Below are 20,576 nucleotides of genomic sequence, written 5' to 3' on the forward strand. Positions count from 1 at the left end.
AACAGAACGCCTTTTTTCACCATACATTTCCCTCCCACAATAAAACCTCCCTTTGTAGATTTGGAAGTCATCTCGTGTCTGTCTGTCTTGGGTTTCGCCACACGGGTCAGGTTCTGGTGCGCGAGCATAACACGCTGAATGATAACATCCACATCAGAACAGCACTAACCTCGATGGATCAGATGAGGTGTTAAGACTTAACCCTACCATTAGTTTACCCCTTCTCTCTCTTTCTCTCTGAAATCCCCTTTAGCTTCACATGTAGAATTTACTGGATTCACGTTATGATTGTGTGTTTTAGAGAAATGTTTATGACGTGTGACTTTAAAGAGCAGGGTAACCAAATTTACAGATTTGCTTCAAAATACTTTATAAATGTGGGAGATGTATTGCTGTTGACATGTTAAAATGTGTTGAACTATGTATAGATCTGATTTGCGGAGGTAGACCGTTTTTGGGTATTTTTCCCGTTTTCCTTTCTTTTTTTTTTGGCCGGCTTCCTTGATGACGTCGCCGTCTCCCTTTGCATTGATTTAGAACACCTTTGCGTATCCCACCTAAGGTTACTATAGTAACCTTAATCTCGCCTGTCTGTCCCCTAATAAAGCTTGTAACGGTAGCTGTCACTCCGAGGCAGTTGAACGTAGTAGTTGAAAGTATAGTAACCTTAGTTGAAAGTAGCCAGTTGAAAGTCTTGTGAATGCTATGCCTGCGTATAGAAAGTGCGTCCTTGGATGCCAGCTTTCGGGGTCTTACACCGTATACCAACTCCCGAAGGAAGGAGAAAGAAGGCTCAAGTGGGCAGAATTTATTAGGGGCCATGGAGTTGGAGAGGGCATCGTTGCTAGCAGTACCACCCGCCTGTGCAGCAAGCACTTTGCAACGGAATGTTTTCAAACTGGCAGAGGCGACAGTTTGGTTTTTCAGACGGGCCACTGGCTCTGGTTAGTTTGGCCGAACCAACCCTTCCCGGTCTCCAGGCTCTTCAGCTTCAATTTTTGTCGCCAATGTAACCAGGTTAAAATTAATGTTTTTTATTTTATTTTGTTTGAGTATGAAATATCACCAAATCCTGTCTGTGTGCTGTTATTTGTGTTTACTACATTTATTTTATGTCATTATTTACTTTTATGTATGTTTTACAACGACCGTCATATACGTGTACTGTCGCTTTAAGAGAGAGGTCTTGTGGGTACACGGAAGAGGGAACGCGGGAGAGGCCATTTTTGTTTTGTGGGAGGAGTCTCAAGCAGCGATCGAGCCGAGCCACGCGTGTTTCTTACGGTAGGACAGTTTTGCTGGTTGAGGAGAACGTAACCTTGAGTATCCCTGTAAGAAGATACTGCAAGCTGTGGGATAAAATACTTGTTTATCCTTTCTTACATCGGAGTCCCGTGGACGGTTTCTCCTTCTAACGCACACGAGTGAAGTCCGGGCAGTGGTTGAACTTCGACCCCCACGTCCGTAAGAAACACCGCTCCCGCTGGAGGACTGGACGTTTGTCGAAGGGTTTGAAACCAAAATAAATGGCAAGGTGGGCCAAATAGAGTCCTGTGTGTCCCCCCTCCTTCCTTGATCATGATGATGATGATGAGAGACTGAGGGCCCCACACAACACCTGGGGCCCCACCGAAAATAGAACACAACGCAGAGCTACTGATGAGAGTGACGGGCGTGCAGCAGGCTGACCAGCATAGAACAGCATAGGACTGCCCCCGTTACATTGGTGCCGTGACCCTCCTGGATCCTGAGAGCGACATCAGTTGCTCGCCGCGGGAGGCTGCTGTCGTCATCAAGCCCCAGACGTCCTCAGGTATTTCTATAGACTGTACGCTCATGTTACAGTGGACTAGAGTTGAGCTGTGTGGACACTGGACAGTCATAGCTGTGGTTACCATGGACTGGGCTTGTGAACAGGACATTTGTATATACTGAAGGAAGAAAAACACACGAAAAAAAAAGAAAAAAAGGTTAATGTCGATGTGATTGAAGGACTCGTGTGAATAATCTATTGATCTAAACTACTGGATATGTGCATATGTGATTAATCTATTGGTGAATTTGTTGATTGTGTGTGATTGTTTCAATCTCTTAGTGATTTCTAGATTCAATTATTTAAATGAATTGAGCTTTTCACTTTTTTTATTTTATTTTTTATTTTATCTGAGTGTTAGAGGTAGGAACATGGCAGAGGGTGGTTCGTACGTAGGTGGGGGTAACATTGCTGATCAGGATCTTTTGGATCGCCAGTGTGCTATGGAGAGGGGGTACCAGTTAGATGTGGGTGGGGGTTTACGGCTAGGTGTAGGTAGGAGTTTCGGGCAGCTCTTAGAGGGCGGGGAACCAGACACCAGAGCACCAGGACCTAGAGACCCGACCACATTTGGCACTCCTCAGTTCACCTCCACACGCTACGTAGAACGGGCCAGGCCAGGTATCAGCGAAGGGGCTGTGCTAGGTAACAGCGAGCAGCCAGTGGGTGAGTTAGCCATGCTCATTACTCGGTTAGCAGAGAAGATAGGAGAGTCAATCACTGCTAAGCTGCAGGAAACACAAATGCTTAGAAACACACACACACACAGACAGTGCTAGGTCTGCTGAACAGCGTTTGGAGACAGCTCCTAGTGTTAGAGTAGTAATGCAGACAGCCGCTAGGGAGCCTCCTATTTTCAGGGGCGATAGCTCTGATAAGTTTACAGTTCATGAGTGGGAGAGCCTTATGACTTTGTATTTGAGGAAGCGAGCCATTCCAGTTAGTGAGCAGTCACATGAGATTCTAGCTAAGCTTATGGGGAAAGCAGGGGACGTGGTGAGGATAAAGCTGCGCAACACATCTGTAGACCACATAGCGAACCCCCACATTATTTTTGATGTACTGAAGCAACACTTTAGTGACCTCACATACTCGAGCATGCCCCTGGCGGACTTTTACAGTACGCTGCCCAAGCCAGGTGAGGACGCTATGGAGTATTGGATTAGGCTTAATAAAACAGTGGAGGTGGCTGACGAATGCTTGAAGTGGCAGGGCCGTAGTATTGATGAGCCAAGCCACGAGGTAAGCATGATGTTTATCAAACACTGTCCAGATCAGTCTCTTGCCAATGTTTTTAAGTTCAAGTCCGCAGGGAAATGGTCTGCTAGCGAGATCCAGGAGAGGCTTGATGAGCACATGCTGGAGAGGAAGTCCCGTGTTGCTGCAGGTGGACAACGTGAAGCAGGCGCGTCTACCGTAGGTTCCATTCACAGGTTCATGTCCCTGTAGTCGACATGGCTCCCGACTTGAACACGACCGTGCCGGTGGTGCCATCTCCCGTCCCGGCTCATGCGTCATCTCCTATACCAGTTTGTGCAAGGTCTCCTACACCGTCTCCCGCACCGTCTCCCGCACCTGTCTCTGGCGGTGATGACTATATGAGGAGTTTGGTGAGCTTGCTAGACCGTTTGGTCACAATGCAGACTCAGGTTCCAGTTAGCGCTGCAGTCCGGACACCGACGCTGACTCAACCGCCAGCTAACGCCGCAGGGCGGGTGCCAGACGCACCACAGAGGTTGTGCAGGGTTTGTAAGTCTCCGGATCACTCCACATTTTCCCACTGCAGCCGGGAGAACCGATGTATAAACTGTTTGTCTCCTGGTCATTGGAAGAGGGACTGTCCTCACCCTCAGCCGCCCAACCAGTTCCGTTCTCAGCCTGGTGGAAGAGCTGGTCGTCAGTCTCGTCCGTTAAACTACTAAACCCCACACCTAGAGAGGGATGGTGTGGGTAATGTAGATGTATCCCTCACTGATCTCTCCAACCTGGCTCACTTGTATGAAGACAAGTGTGCCAAAGCACCTCAGGGTTCGCGTATGGTCATTCAGGCGACACAGAGGATTCAGGCTTTCAGTGACTTGTTCTATGCTCCTGTTCTTGTCAACCAGAGTGTGCAGCTTAATGGCATGTTGGATACTGGCTCTATGTCATGCAATATCAGTGAAAATGCAGTAGAGAAGCTCCGCTTTGGGGGTGTTTTACCTGAGAAGCAGCAGCCTGAAGAGAACATTGTCTTGATTGGCTGCGGTGGTCTGGAGACTAGGCCTGATGGTTTTTATGACCTCAACATGCAGCTTTATGGTGTTTCCTTTGTCATACCCACTCTGGTCGTGCCCGGTCAGCATGATGATCTGATAGTCGGCACAAACGTCATTAAACATGTGGCCCATGTACTCAAGAGTGGTACTGAGTACTGGGACATCGCGTCCAGACAGGAACATCCATCTAGTCCTGACGTTGAACAGTTCTTGTCCATGTTCACGAATGTAGAGCGCTGGAGGGGTGGTGCAGTTCCTGAGAAGATAGGTACTGTTAAGCTCACCCAGGCCGTGACACTCTTACCGAGGCACGAGCACTTAGTCTGGGGCAGACTTCCTGCTAAGGTGCCTATGTCAGCTGGAAGCACTGTTGTTGTGGAGCCGACAGACTCCAAGGCCATGCCACGCAGTGTCCTCGTAGGTCGACTTGTCACACCGCTCTGGGGTGATAGGTGGGTACCCATGACTGTTGTCAATCCATCTGACAAAGCCATCACACTGAAAAGGAACTGCAAGTTGGCTGATGTGTTTCCATGCTTGGCGATTGAGGACTTTAATGTTTTCCAGGGACTGCAATCAGTTGCAGGGAGGCATGAGTCCAACGCCACAGATAGTGCCTGTCCCCCTGTCCAGCCGGCTAGGAGTTTGTCAGAGCTCGGACTCAGTGACATTAACCTCAGCTCCTGTCAGGTTAGTGAGGCATGCAAGTCCCAGCTCACTCAGCTGCTCACCGAGTACCATGACATCTTCTCCAGGGACTCTCTGGACTGTGGCGAGGTCACAGGATACACACATCGCATCCATCTGGTGGATGAGCGCCCCTTTCGCTTGCCCTACAGGAGGGTTCCCCCAGCCCACTATCAGAAGTTGAGACAGGTTCTCACTGATATGGAGGAGAAAGGGATTATCCGGAAGTCCTCGAGCGCATACGCTTCACCGCTGGTTATGGTATGGAAGAAGGATGGCGGGCTTCGGATCTGCACTGATTTCAGATGGCTGAATGCTCGGACCTTGAAAGACGCTCATCCCTTGCCACACCAGTCGGACTGTCTTGCCGCGCTGGGTGGTAACTGCCTCTTTAGTACGATGGACCTCACCTCTGGCTTCTTCAACATCCCAATGCATGAAGATGACAAGAAGTACACTGCTTTCACGACTCCCCTTGGGTTGCATGAATACAATCGCATGCCACAGGGCCTTTGTAATAGCCCTGCAGCCTTCATGAGAATGATGATTGGGATCTTTGGGGATCTGAACTTCACAAAGCTTTTGTGCTATCTTGATGATCTTCTTGTCTTCGCGCCATCAGAGGTTGAGGCTCTGTCGAGGCTCCGCACTGTGTTTCAGAGGTTGAGGGAGAACAACTTGAAACTGGCTCCGAAAAAGTGTCATCTGCTGCAGAAGCGGGTGCGGTTTTTGGGCCACGTGGTTGATGGCGGAGGTGTGTCTGTCGATCCCTCCAAAGTAGAGGTCATCTCCAACATGACAGTGCAGGATCTCATGGAAGGTGATGGGTGCACGCCTTCTGTTCGTAGGATCAAATCTTTCCTTGGTATGGTATTTTACTACCAGCATTTCCTCCCGAACTGCTCCTCCGTGGCTAAGCCCCTGTTCGCCCTTACAGCTGGACAAAAGAGGAGGGGGAGGTCAGCTAAGGATAAGAAGCCCCATGGCAGCTTCCGTAAGCTTACCTCCGCAGACTGGACGGTGGAATGTGGGGAAGCATTTGATCTGTTGAAGACGATGTTACTGGAGTGTGTGGTGCTTGCCCATCCAGACTTTGAGGTGCCTTTCATTTTGTCGGTCGATGCGTCTTTGGACGGACTCGGCGCGGTGCTGTCTCAAGTGCCCCGAGGAGAGTCCAAGGCCAGACCTGTTGGTTTTGCAAGCAAGTCCCTCAGTGCCTCACAGCGGAAGTATCCAGCTCATAGACTGGAGTTCATGGCGCTGAAGTGGAGTGTTTGTGAAAAGTTCAGCCACTGGCTGAAGGGTCAAAGCTTCACCGTTTGGACAGATAATAATCCGCTGACTTATCTCCTAACAAAGCCGAAGCTTGACGCGTGTGAGATCCGCTGGGTGTCTAAGTTGGCGTCTTACACTTTCGATCTCAAACACCTGCCAGGGAAGAAAAATGTGGTGGCGGATGCCTTGAGTCGCGACCCTTTTTCCAAGCCCGTCAGTCAGAGGCTACTTAGGGAGCCCTACCCGGCCCTTGTTCAGGAAGCCGACGGGGTTGAGGGGGACTCTGTGCAGGATGTTTTCAGACTCAGTTGCCAGTCCCAAACAGTGAGTAGTGCGCGATCTGGGTTTGCTTGTGATGCAGCTGAGGTCAGGGCTTTTTGTCAAGCCAAATGTGACTGGCCTGATGCATCAGTATTCACAGCACTCAGTTTGGTCCAGCACGTTCAGCATCTGTCGGGTGGTCAGGATACACTGCCAATGTTATCCACCGAGGAGCTCAGGTTGAGTCAGGAGCAGGACCCCTGCATCTCCAAGGTGTTGCCCTTTGTCGCTGTTCGGAAGCGGCCATCGAGACGTGAGAGGCATGGTGCTGACCAGAAGGTCCTCAGGCTGCTGAAACAGTGGGAGAATTTGGAAGTCAATGATGGTGTCTTGTACAGGGTGACAAAGGACCCAGTGTCCAAGCAGAGGAGGTCTCAGTATGTTTTACCTCTGAGTCTGAAAGACAAGGCACTGTCTGGCATCCACGATCACGCTGGTCATCAGGGCCAGGACCGTACTCTCTCTCTCGCAAGGCAGCGTTTTTATTGGCCTGACATGGAGAGGGATATCCGAGCATATGTCAGATGCTGTGGCAGATGTGTGTTTGGGAAGACCCCAGAGCCAGCTGCTTGCGCGCCCCTGGAGAGCATTAAAACCTCCGCACCGATGCAGCTTGTGTGTATGGATTTCTGGTCCGCTGAGGACAGTAAGCAGCGGTCAGTCGATGTCCTAGTGGTTACTGACCACTTCACTAAGCTTGCTCACGCGTTCCCCTGCGCCAATCAGACAGCGAAGCAGGTCGCCAAGAAACTCTGGGATCATGTATTCTGTGTTTACGGGTTTCCGGAGAGAATACATTCTGACCAGGGCACAAACTTTGAGAGCAACCTGATTGCAGAGCTTCTCAGGTTGGCGGGTGTAGCGAAGTCCCACACGACGGCCTACCATCCTATGGGTAATGGCGGGACAGAGCGGTTTAATCGCACGATGGGGAATATGCTCCGTTCCCTTCCGCTTCAGCAGAAGCAACAGTGGCCTCAGCAGATCCATTCTCTCACGCTCGCGTACAATGCCACTGTTCACGAGACCACGGGTTACGCGCCTTTCTTCCTGATGTATGGGCGTGTCCCAAGACTGCCGTTGGATGTTATGTTCAGGCAGGTTTTGCATGACCCTCACGTTGTTGATTATGACTCTTATGCTCAGTCTCTGCTTTCCTGTCTAAGGAGTGCAATGGAGATCGCTCAGAAGCACTCCACGGCTGAGCAGCAGCATCAGGCGCGACAGTACAACAGACATGCCAAGGGCACTGTCCTGTCTGTCGGGGATCGTGTTTTGGTTGCGAACCAGAGTGAGCGAGGGAAGAGAAAGTTGGCTGACAAATGGGAGAACGGAGTGTACACGGTTGTCGGTGTCAACCCCAATATCCACGTCTACAAGATTCAGGATGCAGAGGGGCACACCAGGGTGGTGCACAGGAACCGTTTGTTGGAGGTCAACTTCTTGCTCCTCCCTGAGTTAGATCAGGGTGAGGAGTCCAGTACAACCAGTCAGTTGTTTGACTGCGCAGAGTCCGATGAGGAGGACAGTGCAGATGTCCTGACGGTCTCAGGGGATGCAGTGGGGCTAGCAGTCTCATCACTTGGAGACTCGCCTAGATCTGAGTGGGCAGAAGCGGAAGAGTTCATTCCGTCTTGTGTGGTAGTCAGTCCTGTGGGGGCCACTGCTCAGTCTCCACCCAACACACACGCACCACACAACACACATGCACCACACATAGAGGCATCACACTCAATCGATGTAGGTGTTATATCTCACACTGATTCGCACACAGGGGCACCACCCTCACTCGATACAGATGTTGCAGCTCGCACTGTCTCACGCACACAAGTAGAGAGCGATGGTCGGGTTAGGACACGCACAGGGAGGGTGGTGAGGTCAGTGAACAGGTTAATAGAATCTATGGCTCAGATGCCATTTCTACGGAGTGTGAGGGTTTGAACTTTGATGGAGGTTGGAGTCATTCAGACTAGTTTAATGTGAGTTATTAGGTGTCTATCAGACAGGGTTGTTTTGGGCCAAGTGCATGGTGTGGCGTATCAGGCGTCACATTGATCTAAGGGAATTCTGAGACTTGATCAACCTCATTATTTCTTGGACCTCGTAACCGAGGTAGCTCCTAAGTTGACTGGAGGACTAGGTCCTTCTTTTCACTTGTGCCAGTAGTCAGTGATGGGCTTTTCCTTTCCTCTTTCTCTTTTTATCCTGCTGTCAGGATGTTGGTGAATTTCAGGAGGGGTGAATGTAACCAGGTTAAAATTAATGTTTTTATTTTATTTTGTTTGAGTATGAAATATCACCAAATCCTGTCTGTGTGCTGTTATTTGTGTTTACTGCATTTTATTTTATGTCATTATTTACTTTTATGTATGTTTTACAACGACCGTCATATACGGGTACTGTCGCTTTAAGAGAGAGGTCTTGCGGGTACACGGAAGAGGGAACGCGGGAGAGGCCATTTTTGTTTTGTGGGAGGAGTCTCAAGCAGCGATCGAGCCGAGCCACGCGTGTTTCTTACGGTAGGACAGTTTTGCTGGTTGAGGAGAACGTAACCTTGAGTATCCCTGTAAGAAGATACTGCAAGCTGTGGGATAAAATACTTGTTTATCCTTTCTTACATCGGAGTCCCGTGGACGGTTTCTCCTTCTAACGCACATGAGTGAAGTCCGGGCAGTGGTTGAACTTCGACCCCCACGTCCGTAAGAAACGCCGCTCCCGCTGGAGGACTGGACGTTTGTCGAAGGATTTGAAACCAAAATAAATGGCAAGGTGGGCCAAATAGAGTCCTGTGTGTCCCCCCTCCTTCCTTGATCATGATGATGATGATGAGAGACTGAGGGCCCCCCACAACACCTGGGGCCCCACCGAAAATAGAACACAACGCAGAGCTACTGATGAGAGTGACGGGCGTGCAGCAGGCTGACCAGCATAGAACAGCATAGGACTGCCCTCGTTACACCAACAACACAGTAAGTAGCCTTGTTGTTTATTATTAGCTCGCTAACGTTAGCTATACAACAACGACATAACGTTCGCTAGCCATAGGAAAACGCACTGCTAGAGTAACGTTAGCCTGCCGTTAGCTAGCTAGCTAACGTCGGCTCAGATTTTATAGCTAGAATTATTCTATCCGAGCTGACGTTTAGCTTATTGCGGATGGGAGTGTGTAACCGTTACACTGTAACATTACAGTTGATGCTACACTGTAGCTAACGTACGTAAGCTAGTTGATGCTACACTGTAACGTACGTGTTAACTGCGCTGTGCCCTGATTGACAGTTCCAAGTGAACACTCTAATAACGTTTCCTAACGGAGCCAATAGATAACAAACAGTGTACTAATAAGCCAGCTATTGCAAATTTGCCCAATTAGTTTTGTCCTATAGTTTTCTACATCCTGTAGGCAATTCCGCTGTTGGCAGCCATCTCTTCTTATCAACAGTAACTAGGGTAGCTATTTGACAGGTTCTCCCCACTCTACAGAGCGTGATTTCGGTGCCACGCCCCCAGAGTCTGAAACCAGTGGACGCTGCAGATTTTTACGTTTTTGAAGCTTTGTTTTATATACTTAGCAACATGTTTAATCATACAGAATTAGCTGGGTGGTTACTGATATGTTTTCCTGGGGTATGGGTATCCCAAAACGCAGATTTGAGCTCAGTTACCCCCCACTTTAAGAATATGAGTCAGATTCCTGTTTATTGATGGTTTTTGTGTGATGTTAAATAAAGTGATGTTTTGTTCCTGATAACCTGTAAACAAAACCTATGTTTTATTCAGTGTGTGTGTGTGTGTGTGTCTGTGTGACAGAGAGAGACAGAAGTGGTTGTGTCTCACCTGTTTGCATCCATGTACATGTTTTGCAGGTGAACATGTGTGTAGGTTTGTATCAGTGGCTTCACTGATGTGTTAATATGTCCCAGTAACAGCAACACGTCGGCCATGTTTCCAGTACTGTGGACCAGGGGCGCCGACAGGGGTGGACAAAGGGGACAGTTATCCCCGGGCCTCAGATCGGGGGGGCATCAAACTGACCCCTAACCTTAAAATAATCTGCTGGAATATTTTGTCAAAAATAAATATCCGTGAAGATTTAACAAAGTATTTCTCAGTAACAAAAAAGCTTATTATTCTATTATTGCTTATTTTCCTTGACATAGAGGTCAGAACAGATTCACGCCCCCCCTCCCCCACGTCATGGTTTGGTCCGACTGTCAACAACGTAAACGCCACTCACTGCCTCATGCACATTTTCTAAAATGGCTAATACTAGGCAACAACCACCAGGTGCCGAAAAGTAAAACGACAAAGGAAAAATGATGAAAAAGAGTTAAGGGGCTCTATGGCAACGTATTTGAAAAAAGCTAAAGAGAAAAGTGAGTTTTATCTAGGCTGGCTAACGTTACATCTGGCAAACAGCAGAGCTAACGTTAGCTAATTTGAGCTAACGTTAGCTTACTGGTTGTTAGCTAGCTAGCTACGTTACCTACGGGCAACGGCTAGCTAGGCTACTTCATTGATAGACATGGTTTTACATTTTAACATCTAGTTAGCATAGTAGAGCCGTATAACAGTTTAACACAATGCTTCTTTGACCTCATCAATGACTTTCCAACCCGGAAAGTGCGGTGCTTTTTATTTGTTTAAATATTGGAACTGACGGGTTTTTAGGGCTATTGACAAAACATTTACAATGATAAGCATTTAGAGAGGAATACTTGATGAATTGTAAATAGCGCCTTTCTTCACCAATGTAAACTGCCAAGATTTATTAAAGCCTTTTTAATTTTATTCCTGCCTCCGTCCTTTGAGTTGCCTGGATCACTGATATAGCCTACATGATATATCTACGAATACTGAGACAGTGATGATTTATCTGCGAATAGCCTACTGTTCTTTAGACAAGTTATAGCCCACATGGTTTCTTTGTGAATACTGTGATCCTACCTTGAGACAAGTGATATGTAGCCTACATGAGATGATTTATAGTGCACGGGGGGAGGGGGGCCTCGCGAGAGATCACCTCATCCCAGGCCTCGGCTAGGCTGACGGCGCCCCTGCTGTGGACTGTACTTCCTTATTAAATGTACTTTAATTTCATGTGCTTACATCAGTAAAGACGCTGAATTAGAAAAATTCCATTCGAGTTTTTTGTTTTTTGTTTTTTTCTTTGTCCAGTATGTGTACATAAACATCATTTTTGTTGGTGATGGACCTTTTAACTCTGTCCCCTGCATGGATGTAATAGAGTAGAACTGGATACCCGATCTAAAAATGGCACCTGTTCATTCCTATGATTTAAAAATTTTTTTTATTGAAAGCGATTCATTTCTAAAACATAAGGGCATACAAACCATGACAGTAAGCATCTTTCAATATACAAGGCAGCTGAGGTAAGACAGATAACTTCAAAATAAAATATGCAACATAAATGAGAGAATAAAAAAAATAGCTAAAATTAAAGTTAATATGTCTGCACTTTTTCATAGTTGCTCTAGGGCCTCAGTTTTCAAAGTGGAGGCCGCGGCCCCCCGGGGGCCACCAGGAGGCGCTAGGTGGTCCGGGAGAGGAAAATTAAAAAAAGTTTTTAAAAAAGTTATAAAATTAAATATATATATAAATAAATTTCAATTCATAAGATTATAAAATATCAATTGTTATTAATCTTTCCATACCGAAATTAGGTCTTTGCCATGCCTTTATTTCAATCGCAGCCGATAAATAACTAACCGTCTGCCTGTCAGTCAAAGCATTACGTTTAGCTGCTAACTGCTGCCCGAGCGTCTTAATCAAATCACAAGTTAGCTTACGACTGCTGCTTGCGCTAGCGAGCTAATGTTAGCTTTTTTCTGTAGTCGTGGAATTTAGCTAATTAGCTGGTGCTAGCTTAAAATAATGGAGAAGTTTTTGAAGAGAAAAACGTCAGACGAGCAGACTGGAGGCAGCAACGAGCAGATTGCAGACAGCAACGAGCAGATTGGAGGCAGCAACGAGCAGACTGGGGGCAGCAACGAGCAGATTGGAGGCAGCAGCCCAGCTGCAAAAAATGCACGAACACGGAACTCCTGGCCGGCTAAAAGGCGAACATACGACCAAGTAAAATGGACATGATATTCCTAAATGTGTTCTCTGCCTCGACACCCTCTCGAATAAGTGTTGGAAACCATCTAAACTTGATCGACACTTGAAGCAAAAGCACCCGTCAGAGGCCGACAAACCAGTAGAGTTTCTCAAACGAAGAGAACAACATTTGGCCAGGCAGTCGGCTACTGTCCGGCAGCAAGCTACGGTTTCTGAACGGGCATGGAAGGCGTCCTTTCTGGCCTCATACCACATTGCCCGTGCTAAGAAACCCCACACAATTGGAGAAGAATTAATTCTACCAGCTACCAAAGATATTGTCAGAGAACTGCTTGGTGAGGATGCCGCCAGCAAAATCAACACTGCACCACTCTCTAACAATTCCGAGAGTCGGCGGATAGGTGACATGGCGCAGGACGGGTCCGTTCAGCTTTTGGAACAGGTGAGAGCCAGCGAGTGTTTTGCACTTCAGCTGGATGAGAGCACGGACGTGTCCAATGCTGCACAACTGCTTGTGTACATCCGATTCATTCCCAGGAAAGCTTTGTTGAGGAAGTATTATTCTGCAAAGCACTTTAAGGTAGGACAACTGGAAAAGACATTTACCAAGTTTTAGATGAATACATTGAATCAAATGGACTTGACTGGTATCGTTGTGTGTGTGTGTGTGTGTGTGTGTGTGTGTGTGTGTGTGTGTGTGTGTGTGTAGGGTGGGGGTGTTCTGACGGGGCAGCGTCCATGACCGGCCAAAAGAGTGGAGTGACAGCATTCATCAAGCTGAAGGCCCCCAATGCCGTTGCCACGCACTGAATGCTCCACCGCGAGGCGCTCGTAGCGAAACGGATCGACGGTGAACTCCATTAGTCCATGGGCCAGAGCCCAAAATTTCCTATTTCGGTACACTCAAGGTGGCAAAACTTACTTATAATTTTTGAAAGGATCCATGTCTGTAGATGATATTTTGGTATGATAACCATTCCTGAGTGGCAGCTGTATCACAGTTATCAGCTCATGAAGTTAACCACCCCCTAAAGTGAATTGCATTTTAGACGCTGGTGCATATCCTGGTTTAGCCTCATGGTCAGGACATTTTTCAATGTTCTATAATATTGTCTTTGGTATCATTTTAAAGGGGACCTTCTTAGCTTTCATTCAAGCCCTGTTGTGGATATTTCTCACAAATATAGAGGTCACTTGAGCTCTTCAACCCGTCAATAACACACATCTTTCTGCAATGTTCGCCTAAACTATATACCTTCTTTTAGCCCTGTGGCATCTAGGAATATCAGGGACACAAAACACAAAAACTGGAGTACTCACAGGACTGTAAAGATTCAGGAAATGTATAATATACCCATACTATTTCATTGTGTGAGGTGATTGTGAACCTTAAATTAGAAGGGCATTATTACTAAGAAACTAACTAGACCAAAGCCAGTTAGTCCATGGGTCAGACCAGATATCGATATCACCCAAGGTGACACAACTTCACTGGTGCCATTTTATTTGGTACACTAACAGAAGTAAAATAATACATGATAACCTTTCCAAATGAGCACCTATTTCATTTTTCTTTCAGGAAACCTGTTTCTGTGCCTCTCACGATTGTGTATTTGCCCAGATTTTTACAAATATAGCATTTCAACACCCCTGGTACTGATTAGCCTAGCTTAAACTCTGGGACAGTTCTTAGTTGGCCAACAACCAAGGATAACCAGTACTGTGTACTTCCATTCATTGTGCTAAGCTAGGCTAACGTGCAGCCAGATAGCTTTCTACTAAACACATATAGAGGAAACTGGTATCTATCTTCTTGTCTCACTCTGGAGAAGATTGTAAGCTAATTTCCCATAATGTTAGCATGTTCTTTTAATGTATATGTTAATATGATTAGTTAAAGTGGCTACGAGGAACTTTCATCTTGTGTTGATTTTAGCGGCCTCATGTGGACAAAATACAGCTGTTGCATAGCAACTAGGTAATGTATCTATTTGTGGCTATGTAAGATAAATAATGGTAATATGACGCTGGTGAAGCAAAGTAAACTTTGTTTTAGTAGTGTTCATACACCTAAGTTACATGTATTTGTTTGTATGTGGCAGGTGAAAACTGACTGAATATGGCCACTGGTGAACAAGCAAGTTTTTACCCAATACCAAAGCGCCCACGGGTGGAGTGCATGATCCACTGTTCTGATGATACAGATAAGCTGGTTTCACTACAAAGTGTCGACTCATGGAGAACTCTGCTCAGGGCAGCTCAGATACGAAATCATGCACCAGTTTTGAAACTGGCAAAAGACATTCCTGAGGGACAGATTCCAGCAATCTACTACCACAGAAAGTGTCGCAGTATCTTCACTATGAAGCAAATTCTTGATGGCCTCCTTGCAAAAGAAAAGAAAAGTTGTGTCTCTGCTGAAGAGAAACAATCTAAGAGAGTAGCTCGACATGCTCCAAGTACATCTAGGACTTATGATGCAGAGTGCATATTTTGTCAGAAAAACAGCAAATATTCCAAGAGACAGAATACGAGAGAAGTACTGGTGCAGTGTCGAGAACTGCGAGTTGATGCAAAGATCAGGAGTGCAGCCACAAAGAAAAGGGACAGCAGAATCCTTGCCATTGTGAGTAGAGACCTTGTAGCAGCTGAAGGGCACTACCACAGGTCATGCTATAGACTTTACACCAAAGAAGAGGTTTCCAAAGGAGAGGTTGCCAGCAATGAAGATGATGATGCTGCAGCCCAGTATGAAGCTGCTGTGAATAAGGCATACAATGAGCTGTTCCTCTTCATCAGGATGGAGCTTTTTGGCAATCCTCAAGTGATGACAATGACTGATCTCTCTTCTAGACTGGTAGCTTCAATGAACTCCCAAGGCATTGCCCAAGTCAAGGAATCAACCAAGAAGCACATAAGGTGAAACCTGGAGAGTGAGTTTGCTGGAGCCTTGCAGATATTCCCTGATGAGAAAGGAAAATTCCTCCTCTATCCCGATAACTTGTCCATGAGGGAACTTGCCAAAGAAAATCAGTCTCTCAAAATGGAGCTGCAGACCCAGGAAAGTGTCAGTGCACAAGATGTTATAGCCAAAGCAGCCATCAAATTGAGAGCAGACATTAAAAGTCAAGATGTTCCTCAAACCTGGCCGCCTGAAGTCAAACCAGAAGCAGAATGTCCTACCATTCCAGAGTCGCTCATTATCTTCCTGTACTCTCTACTCACAGGCTCAAATGATCCTGATCATGCATCCCAGAGAGTGCAGTGCCTTCTGCAGTCATTTGGCCATGACATAGTATATGCAGTGACATTGGGAAATACCAAGCCTTCCAAGCACATTGTTCTGCCATTCAGTGTCAAATCGTTGACAGGAAATGTAGAGTTGATAAACATCCTCAACCGACTTGGTCACAGTGTGTCCTATTCACAGATGGAAGAGATCAACACTGCCCTGTGTCTCCAGAAACTCTCATCATCAGGGAGTGGCATTGCCCTTCCAGCTAACATCCATCCTGGCATATTCACAACTTTAGCCTGGGACAATATCGACCGTCTTGAAGAAACTGTCAGTGGTGAGGGAACATCTCACAGAGTCAATGGGATTGCTGTGCAAGCAAAGCCAGTCAACCCACTTCCTGTCCAACCCATGCCCACTGTTCCCAAAACAAAGAAGAGAAGCATTGATGGACCCCCACCAATGTTACCAACTTACAATGCTGGACAACGGGTAGGGCCACCACAAAGCAAAAAGTCAGATGCCGATACTGCAGCCAATACTAAGCTTGCCAGAGAGAAAAACCTTCTTTGGGTCCTAGCACGCATGTCACAACAAGAAGAACAGTCAGTCAGCAGCTGGACAGGCTTCAACATCCTGACTCGAGGAGAGATGACGGTCATCCCCGACAATATAGGCTATCTGCCTACCATCAATGCTCCAGCGACACAAATGTCTACTGTCAACGAGGTGCTTAACCAGTCACTGAGCATCATGCAGTGCTTAGGCCTGAGGAAGATTGTCTGTGTCTTTGACCAAGCCCTGTATGCGAAGGCTGTCGAGATCACATGGAAACACCATGACAAGTTCCATGATATCATCGTTAGGCTTGGGGTATTCCACACCATCTGCACACTGCTGGCAATAATAGGAAAGCGTTTCCAAGATGCTGGACTCAAAGACCTCTGCATTGAGTCTGGCATGATTGCAGAAGGCTCAATTGCTGGTGTTATGGATGGCCGCAAGTACAACAGGGCAGTGCGACTACACAAGCTCCTGTATGAGGCTCTCATGCGACTGACCTTGAATGGTTTCCTGTCCTGGTTGGAAGAAACTCACAGGAATGACATGGTTCACCTGAAGGAGACACTGAAGACCATTGACAGCCTTGGGAAAGAAGTCTCACAACATGCTTTGAAGGAGGTCCTCGAGAACAGCTCTTGTACACGCATCATGGATCTATTTGAAGTCTACCGTGAGTTCCTTAGAGGTGGAAACGGCAGCCTCTCGAACTTCTGGATGTCCTATTTGGACATGGTTGAAATCTTGTTGGGGCTCATCCGAGCATCCAGAGAGGGAGACTGGATGCTACACTTGGCTAGCATTCGAGCAATGATCCCATGGTGCTTTGCTTATGACAGGATGAATTATGCACGCTACCTCCCCTACTACTACGCCCAGATGTCTGAGCTGCCCATCACACACCCAGATGTGTACACAGAATTCATGGAAGGAGGCTTCTCAGTCCAACTGGGCTCCACCAATCCCTTTGGCCGAATCCCTGTTGACCAAGCTATAGAAGAAACGGTGAACAAAGACACCCAAACAGCTGGAGGGACAAAGGGATTCAGCTTGAAGCCAGGAACTGTGACCAAATATTATCTCACAGCTGAGTATAGAAGCATGTACCTCAGACAGCTGAGAGACCTGACAGGTCAAGGCAGGTGCAAATGGTCTCATCCAGATCTACATAGTCCAAGGATCAAGAGAGATGAAGCAGATGTCCAGTCTCTCATGGACCTTATGGAGAATAACTGGCTCAATCCTATGTCCCCTGATGAGATTGATTTGGTTAGCCTCTCCACTGGCAACATGGCTCCACCTGATGTGACCATAGATCTCTTGAGAGCTCTTGAGAAAGGAGAGAGGCCTACCAAGCATTCCAGCAAACAAGGTTAGATGCAGACCCACCACCTGTGAAATTCCACGACAAGATGACCAAGCAAAGTCTGAAAACATTCTCCAATGTCAGCACAAAACAAGCTCATGGAAAGAAAGCACAGGATGTGGTTCTGAAGGCAGATAGAAACCTTTTCAGTCACATGATCCTGGTGGCTGAAAGCAGGAAGGTGAATCTGAAGGATGTCCTTGCCTACCCATTGGGCCCACTACCATGGGCACTGGCAAATGCTGATGGGTCCTTACGAAAAACAAACAAGGCTGCACTTGCCAGAGAGCTTGAAAAGAATGTATCTCCTGCAGAAGACATCCCAATCCCATCTACTTCCATCATTGATGGGATGAGCCTGGTCCAAAAAATGAATGGCAACAACAAAACCTTTGCACAGGTGGCAGAGTCAGCCTTGACCCAGGTCCTCCATGAGGGAGCACAGAGTGGGAGGATTGATGTTGTTTTTGATGTCTATCACCAGACTTCGATCAAAGATGCTGAACGACTGAACCGGGGTGGAGACATCACTCTCCAGTACAAGAATCTTGCAGGGGGACACCACGTCCAGCAGTGGAGAAAATTTCTGTGCAGTTCCTCCAACAAGACCAGTCTCATCAAGTTTCTGGTGGAAGAGTGGAAACTCCCACGATACAGAGCTATGCTGCATGGCAAGGTGTTGTACATGACCTGTGAGGAAACCTGCTACAAGTTGACAGAAGATGGGTGTGAGGAAGCAGCAGAACTGCACTCCACACATGAAGAAGCTGACACCCGTCTGCTCCTGCATGCATTGTATGCACCAAATGCGGGCTCAAAGTCAGTTATCATCACAGCTGAGGACACTGATGTCATGGTGCTTTGTCTTGGCTTCCAGAAGGACATCACCTGTCCCATCTACCAGAAGTGTGGGACTCAGAACCGCACACGGTTTGTCGACATCACCAAACTGGCAAGTTCACTTGGAGACAGCATCTGTGACAGCCTAATTGGCTTACATGCCTTCACAGGCTGCGACACTGTCAGTGCATTCGCTGGTCGAGGGAAGCTGAATGCCCTGAAGATAGTGAGAAAGCACACTTCCTGCCAAGAGACTTTTAGTCAACTGGGACAGACATGGAATGTGAGTGATGAGCTGTTCCAGAAATTTGAGCAGTTCACCTGTCGGATGTATGTTGCTAATAGCAGCACTGCTGAGGTGAACAAACTGCGTTACCAGCTCTTCTGCACCAAAAGGGGAGAGGTTGAGTCCAGCCAGCTGCTACCATGTAGAGACTGTCTCTTTATGCATGTTCAACGAGCCAACTATCAGGCAGCAATATGGAAGTGCTGTCTGCAGGCTAACCCTGTGGTGCCAAGCCCTACTGAGTATGGATGGACAGACGATGAAGGCAAGCTGGCCATTTACTGGATGCGCTCCCCACCTGCACCAGATGTGGTCTTGGAAACGCTAACATGCAAGTGTGTGCATTCATGCCAAATGCCAAGCTGCATGTGCCTGTCAAATGGACTTCCATGCACAGACATGTGCAGGTTACAGACCTGCAGTAACCAAAAACAGCAGGATGGTCCAGAACTGGACTTTGAACTTGGGGAGTCAGATGATGAGAGAAACGAGCAGTTTGATGAATGACAGTGTGATGATTCTGATGGTATTACTGTGGTAGTAGTCTATTGATGCACAGGATGTTGATTCTGGACTTGGTTACCCAGAGCTTGATAACAATAATGTAACCATATTCACATATTTCCATTACTCTACCCATTACCATTACATATACCCACTAATGATATGGGATTACATGTATCATTGACTAAGTATATGTAAATGTCAATGTTGTTTAAAATATTAAAATAGTTCATTACCTCACTATGGTATTCCTTTTTATCATGTATTTTGATTGTGTATTTAAACAAATGTATAGAGACCAGTTTGTGACCTAACTGGCTTTGGTCTAGTTCTCATTTAAGGCTTACAATCACCTCACACAATGAAATAGTATGGGTATATTATACATTTCCTGAATCTTTACAGTCCTGTGAGTATTCCAGTTTTTGTGTTTTGTGTCCCTGATATTCCTAGATGCCACAGGGCTAAAAGAAAGTATATAGTGTAGGCGAACATTGCAGAAAGATGCGTGTTATTGACGGGTTGAAGAGCTCAAGTAACCTCTATATTTGTGAGAAATATCCACAACAGGGCCTGAATGAAAGCTAAGAAGGTCCCCTTTAAAATGATACCAAAGACAATATTATAGAACATTGAAAAATGTCCTGACCATGAGGCTAAACCAGGATATGCACCAGCGTCTAAAATGCAATTTAGTTTAGTGGGTGGTTAACTTCATGAGCTGATAACTGTGATACAGCTGCCACTCAGGAATGGTTATCATACCAAAATATCATCTACAGACATGGATCCTTTCAAAAATTATAAGTAAGTTTTGCCACCTTGAGTGTACCGAAATATCGTCTGGCCCATGGACTACATCAAGTATAGACCCTTTTAGAGTTTGTAAACAGTGATGACGTAGGTGTGGATGCGCGTGCATTTATGCAACGGAAGTATGGCGGAGTTAGCTAGTTTGTCAGACTATGCAAGGGGATTAACGACAAAAGATCGCGAAAGGTATCTGAATAAATTAACTTTGGCGAACGGCAACCGACTTTCAGAACCGTGTGGTATTACCGAGTGGGTGGAAGACGTTACTAAGTGGCCTAATATCCAGTGGCCAGATATATTTATATATACATACACACACATATTTGGTGGAGAAACCGAGCGTATACACAAGAGAGAAGTTGCGGGCTTACAAGTCACTGGATGCTTACAACTATGTTGTCTGTGGTCACGTGCGAAATGTAAAATACCATGACATAGACTCGTGTCCTGAAATCCCAAGTCTTGGCAAGTCAAAGGCAAGGACTCAAGACGGCTATGTACGAGGCATGGGTCATCATAAACAAACCCGACAACTA

Source organism: Lampris incognitus, chromosome 3, assembly GCF_029633865.1.
Source record: "Lampris incognitus isolate fLamInc1 chromosome 3, fLamInc1.hap2, whole genome shotgun sequence".
Classification (NCBI taxonomy): domain Eukaryota; kingdom Metazoa; phylum Chordata; class Actinopteri; order Lampriformes; family Lampridae; genus Lampris; species Lampris incognitus.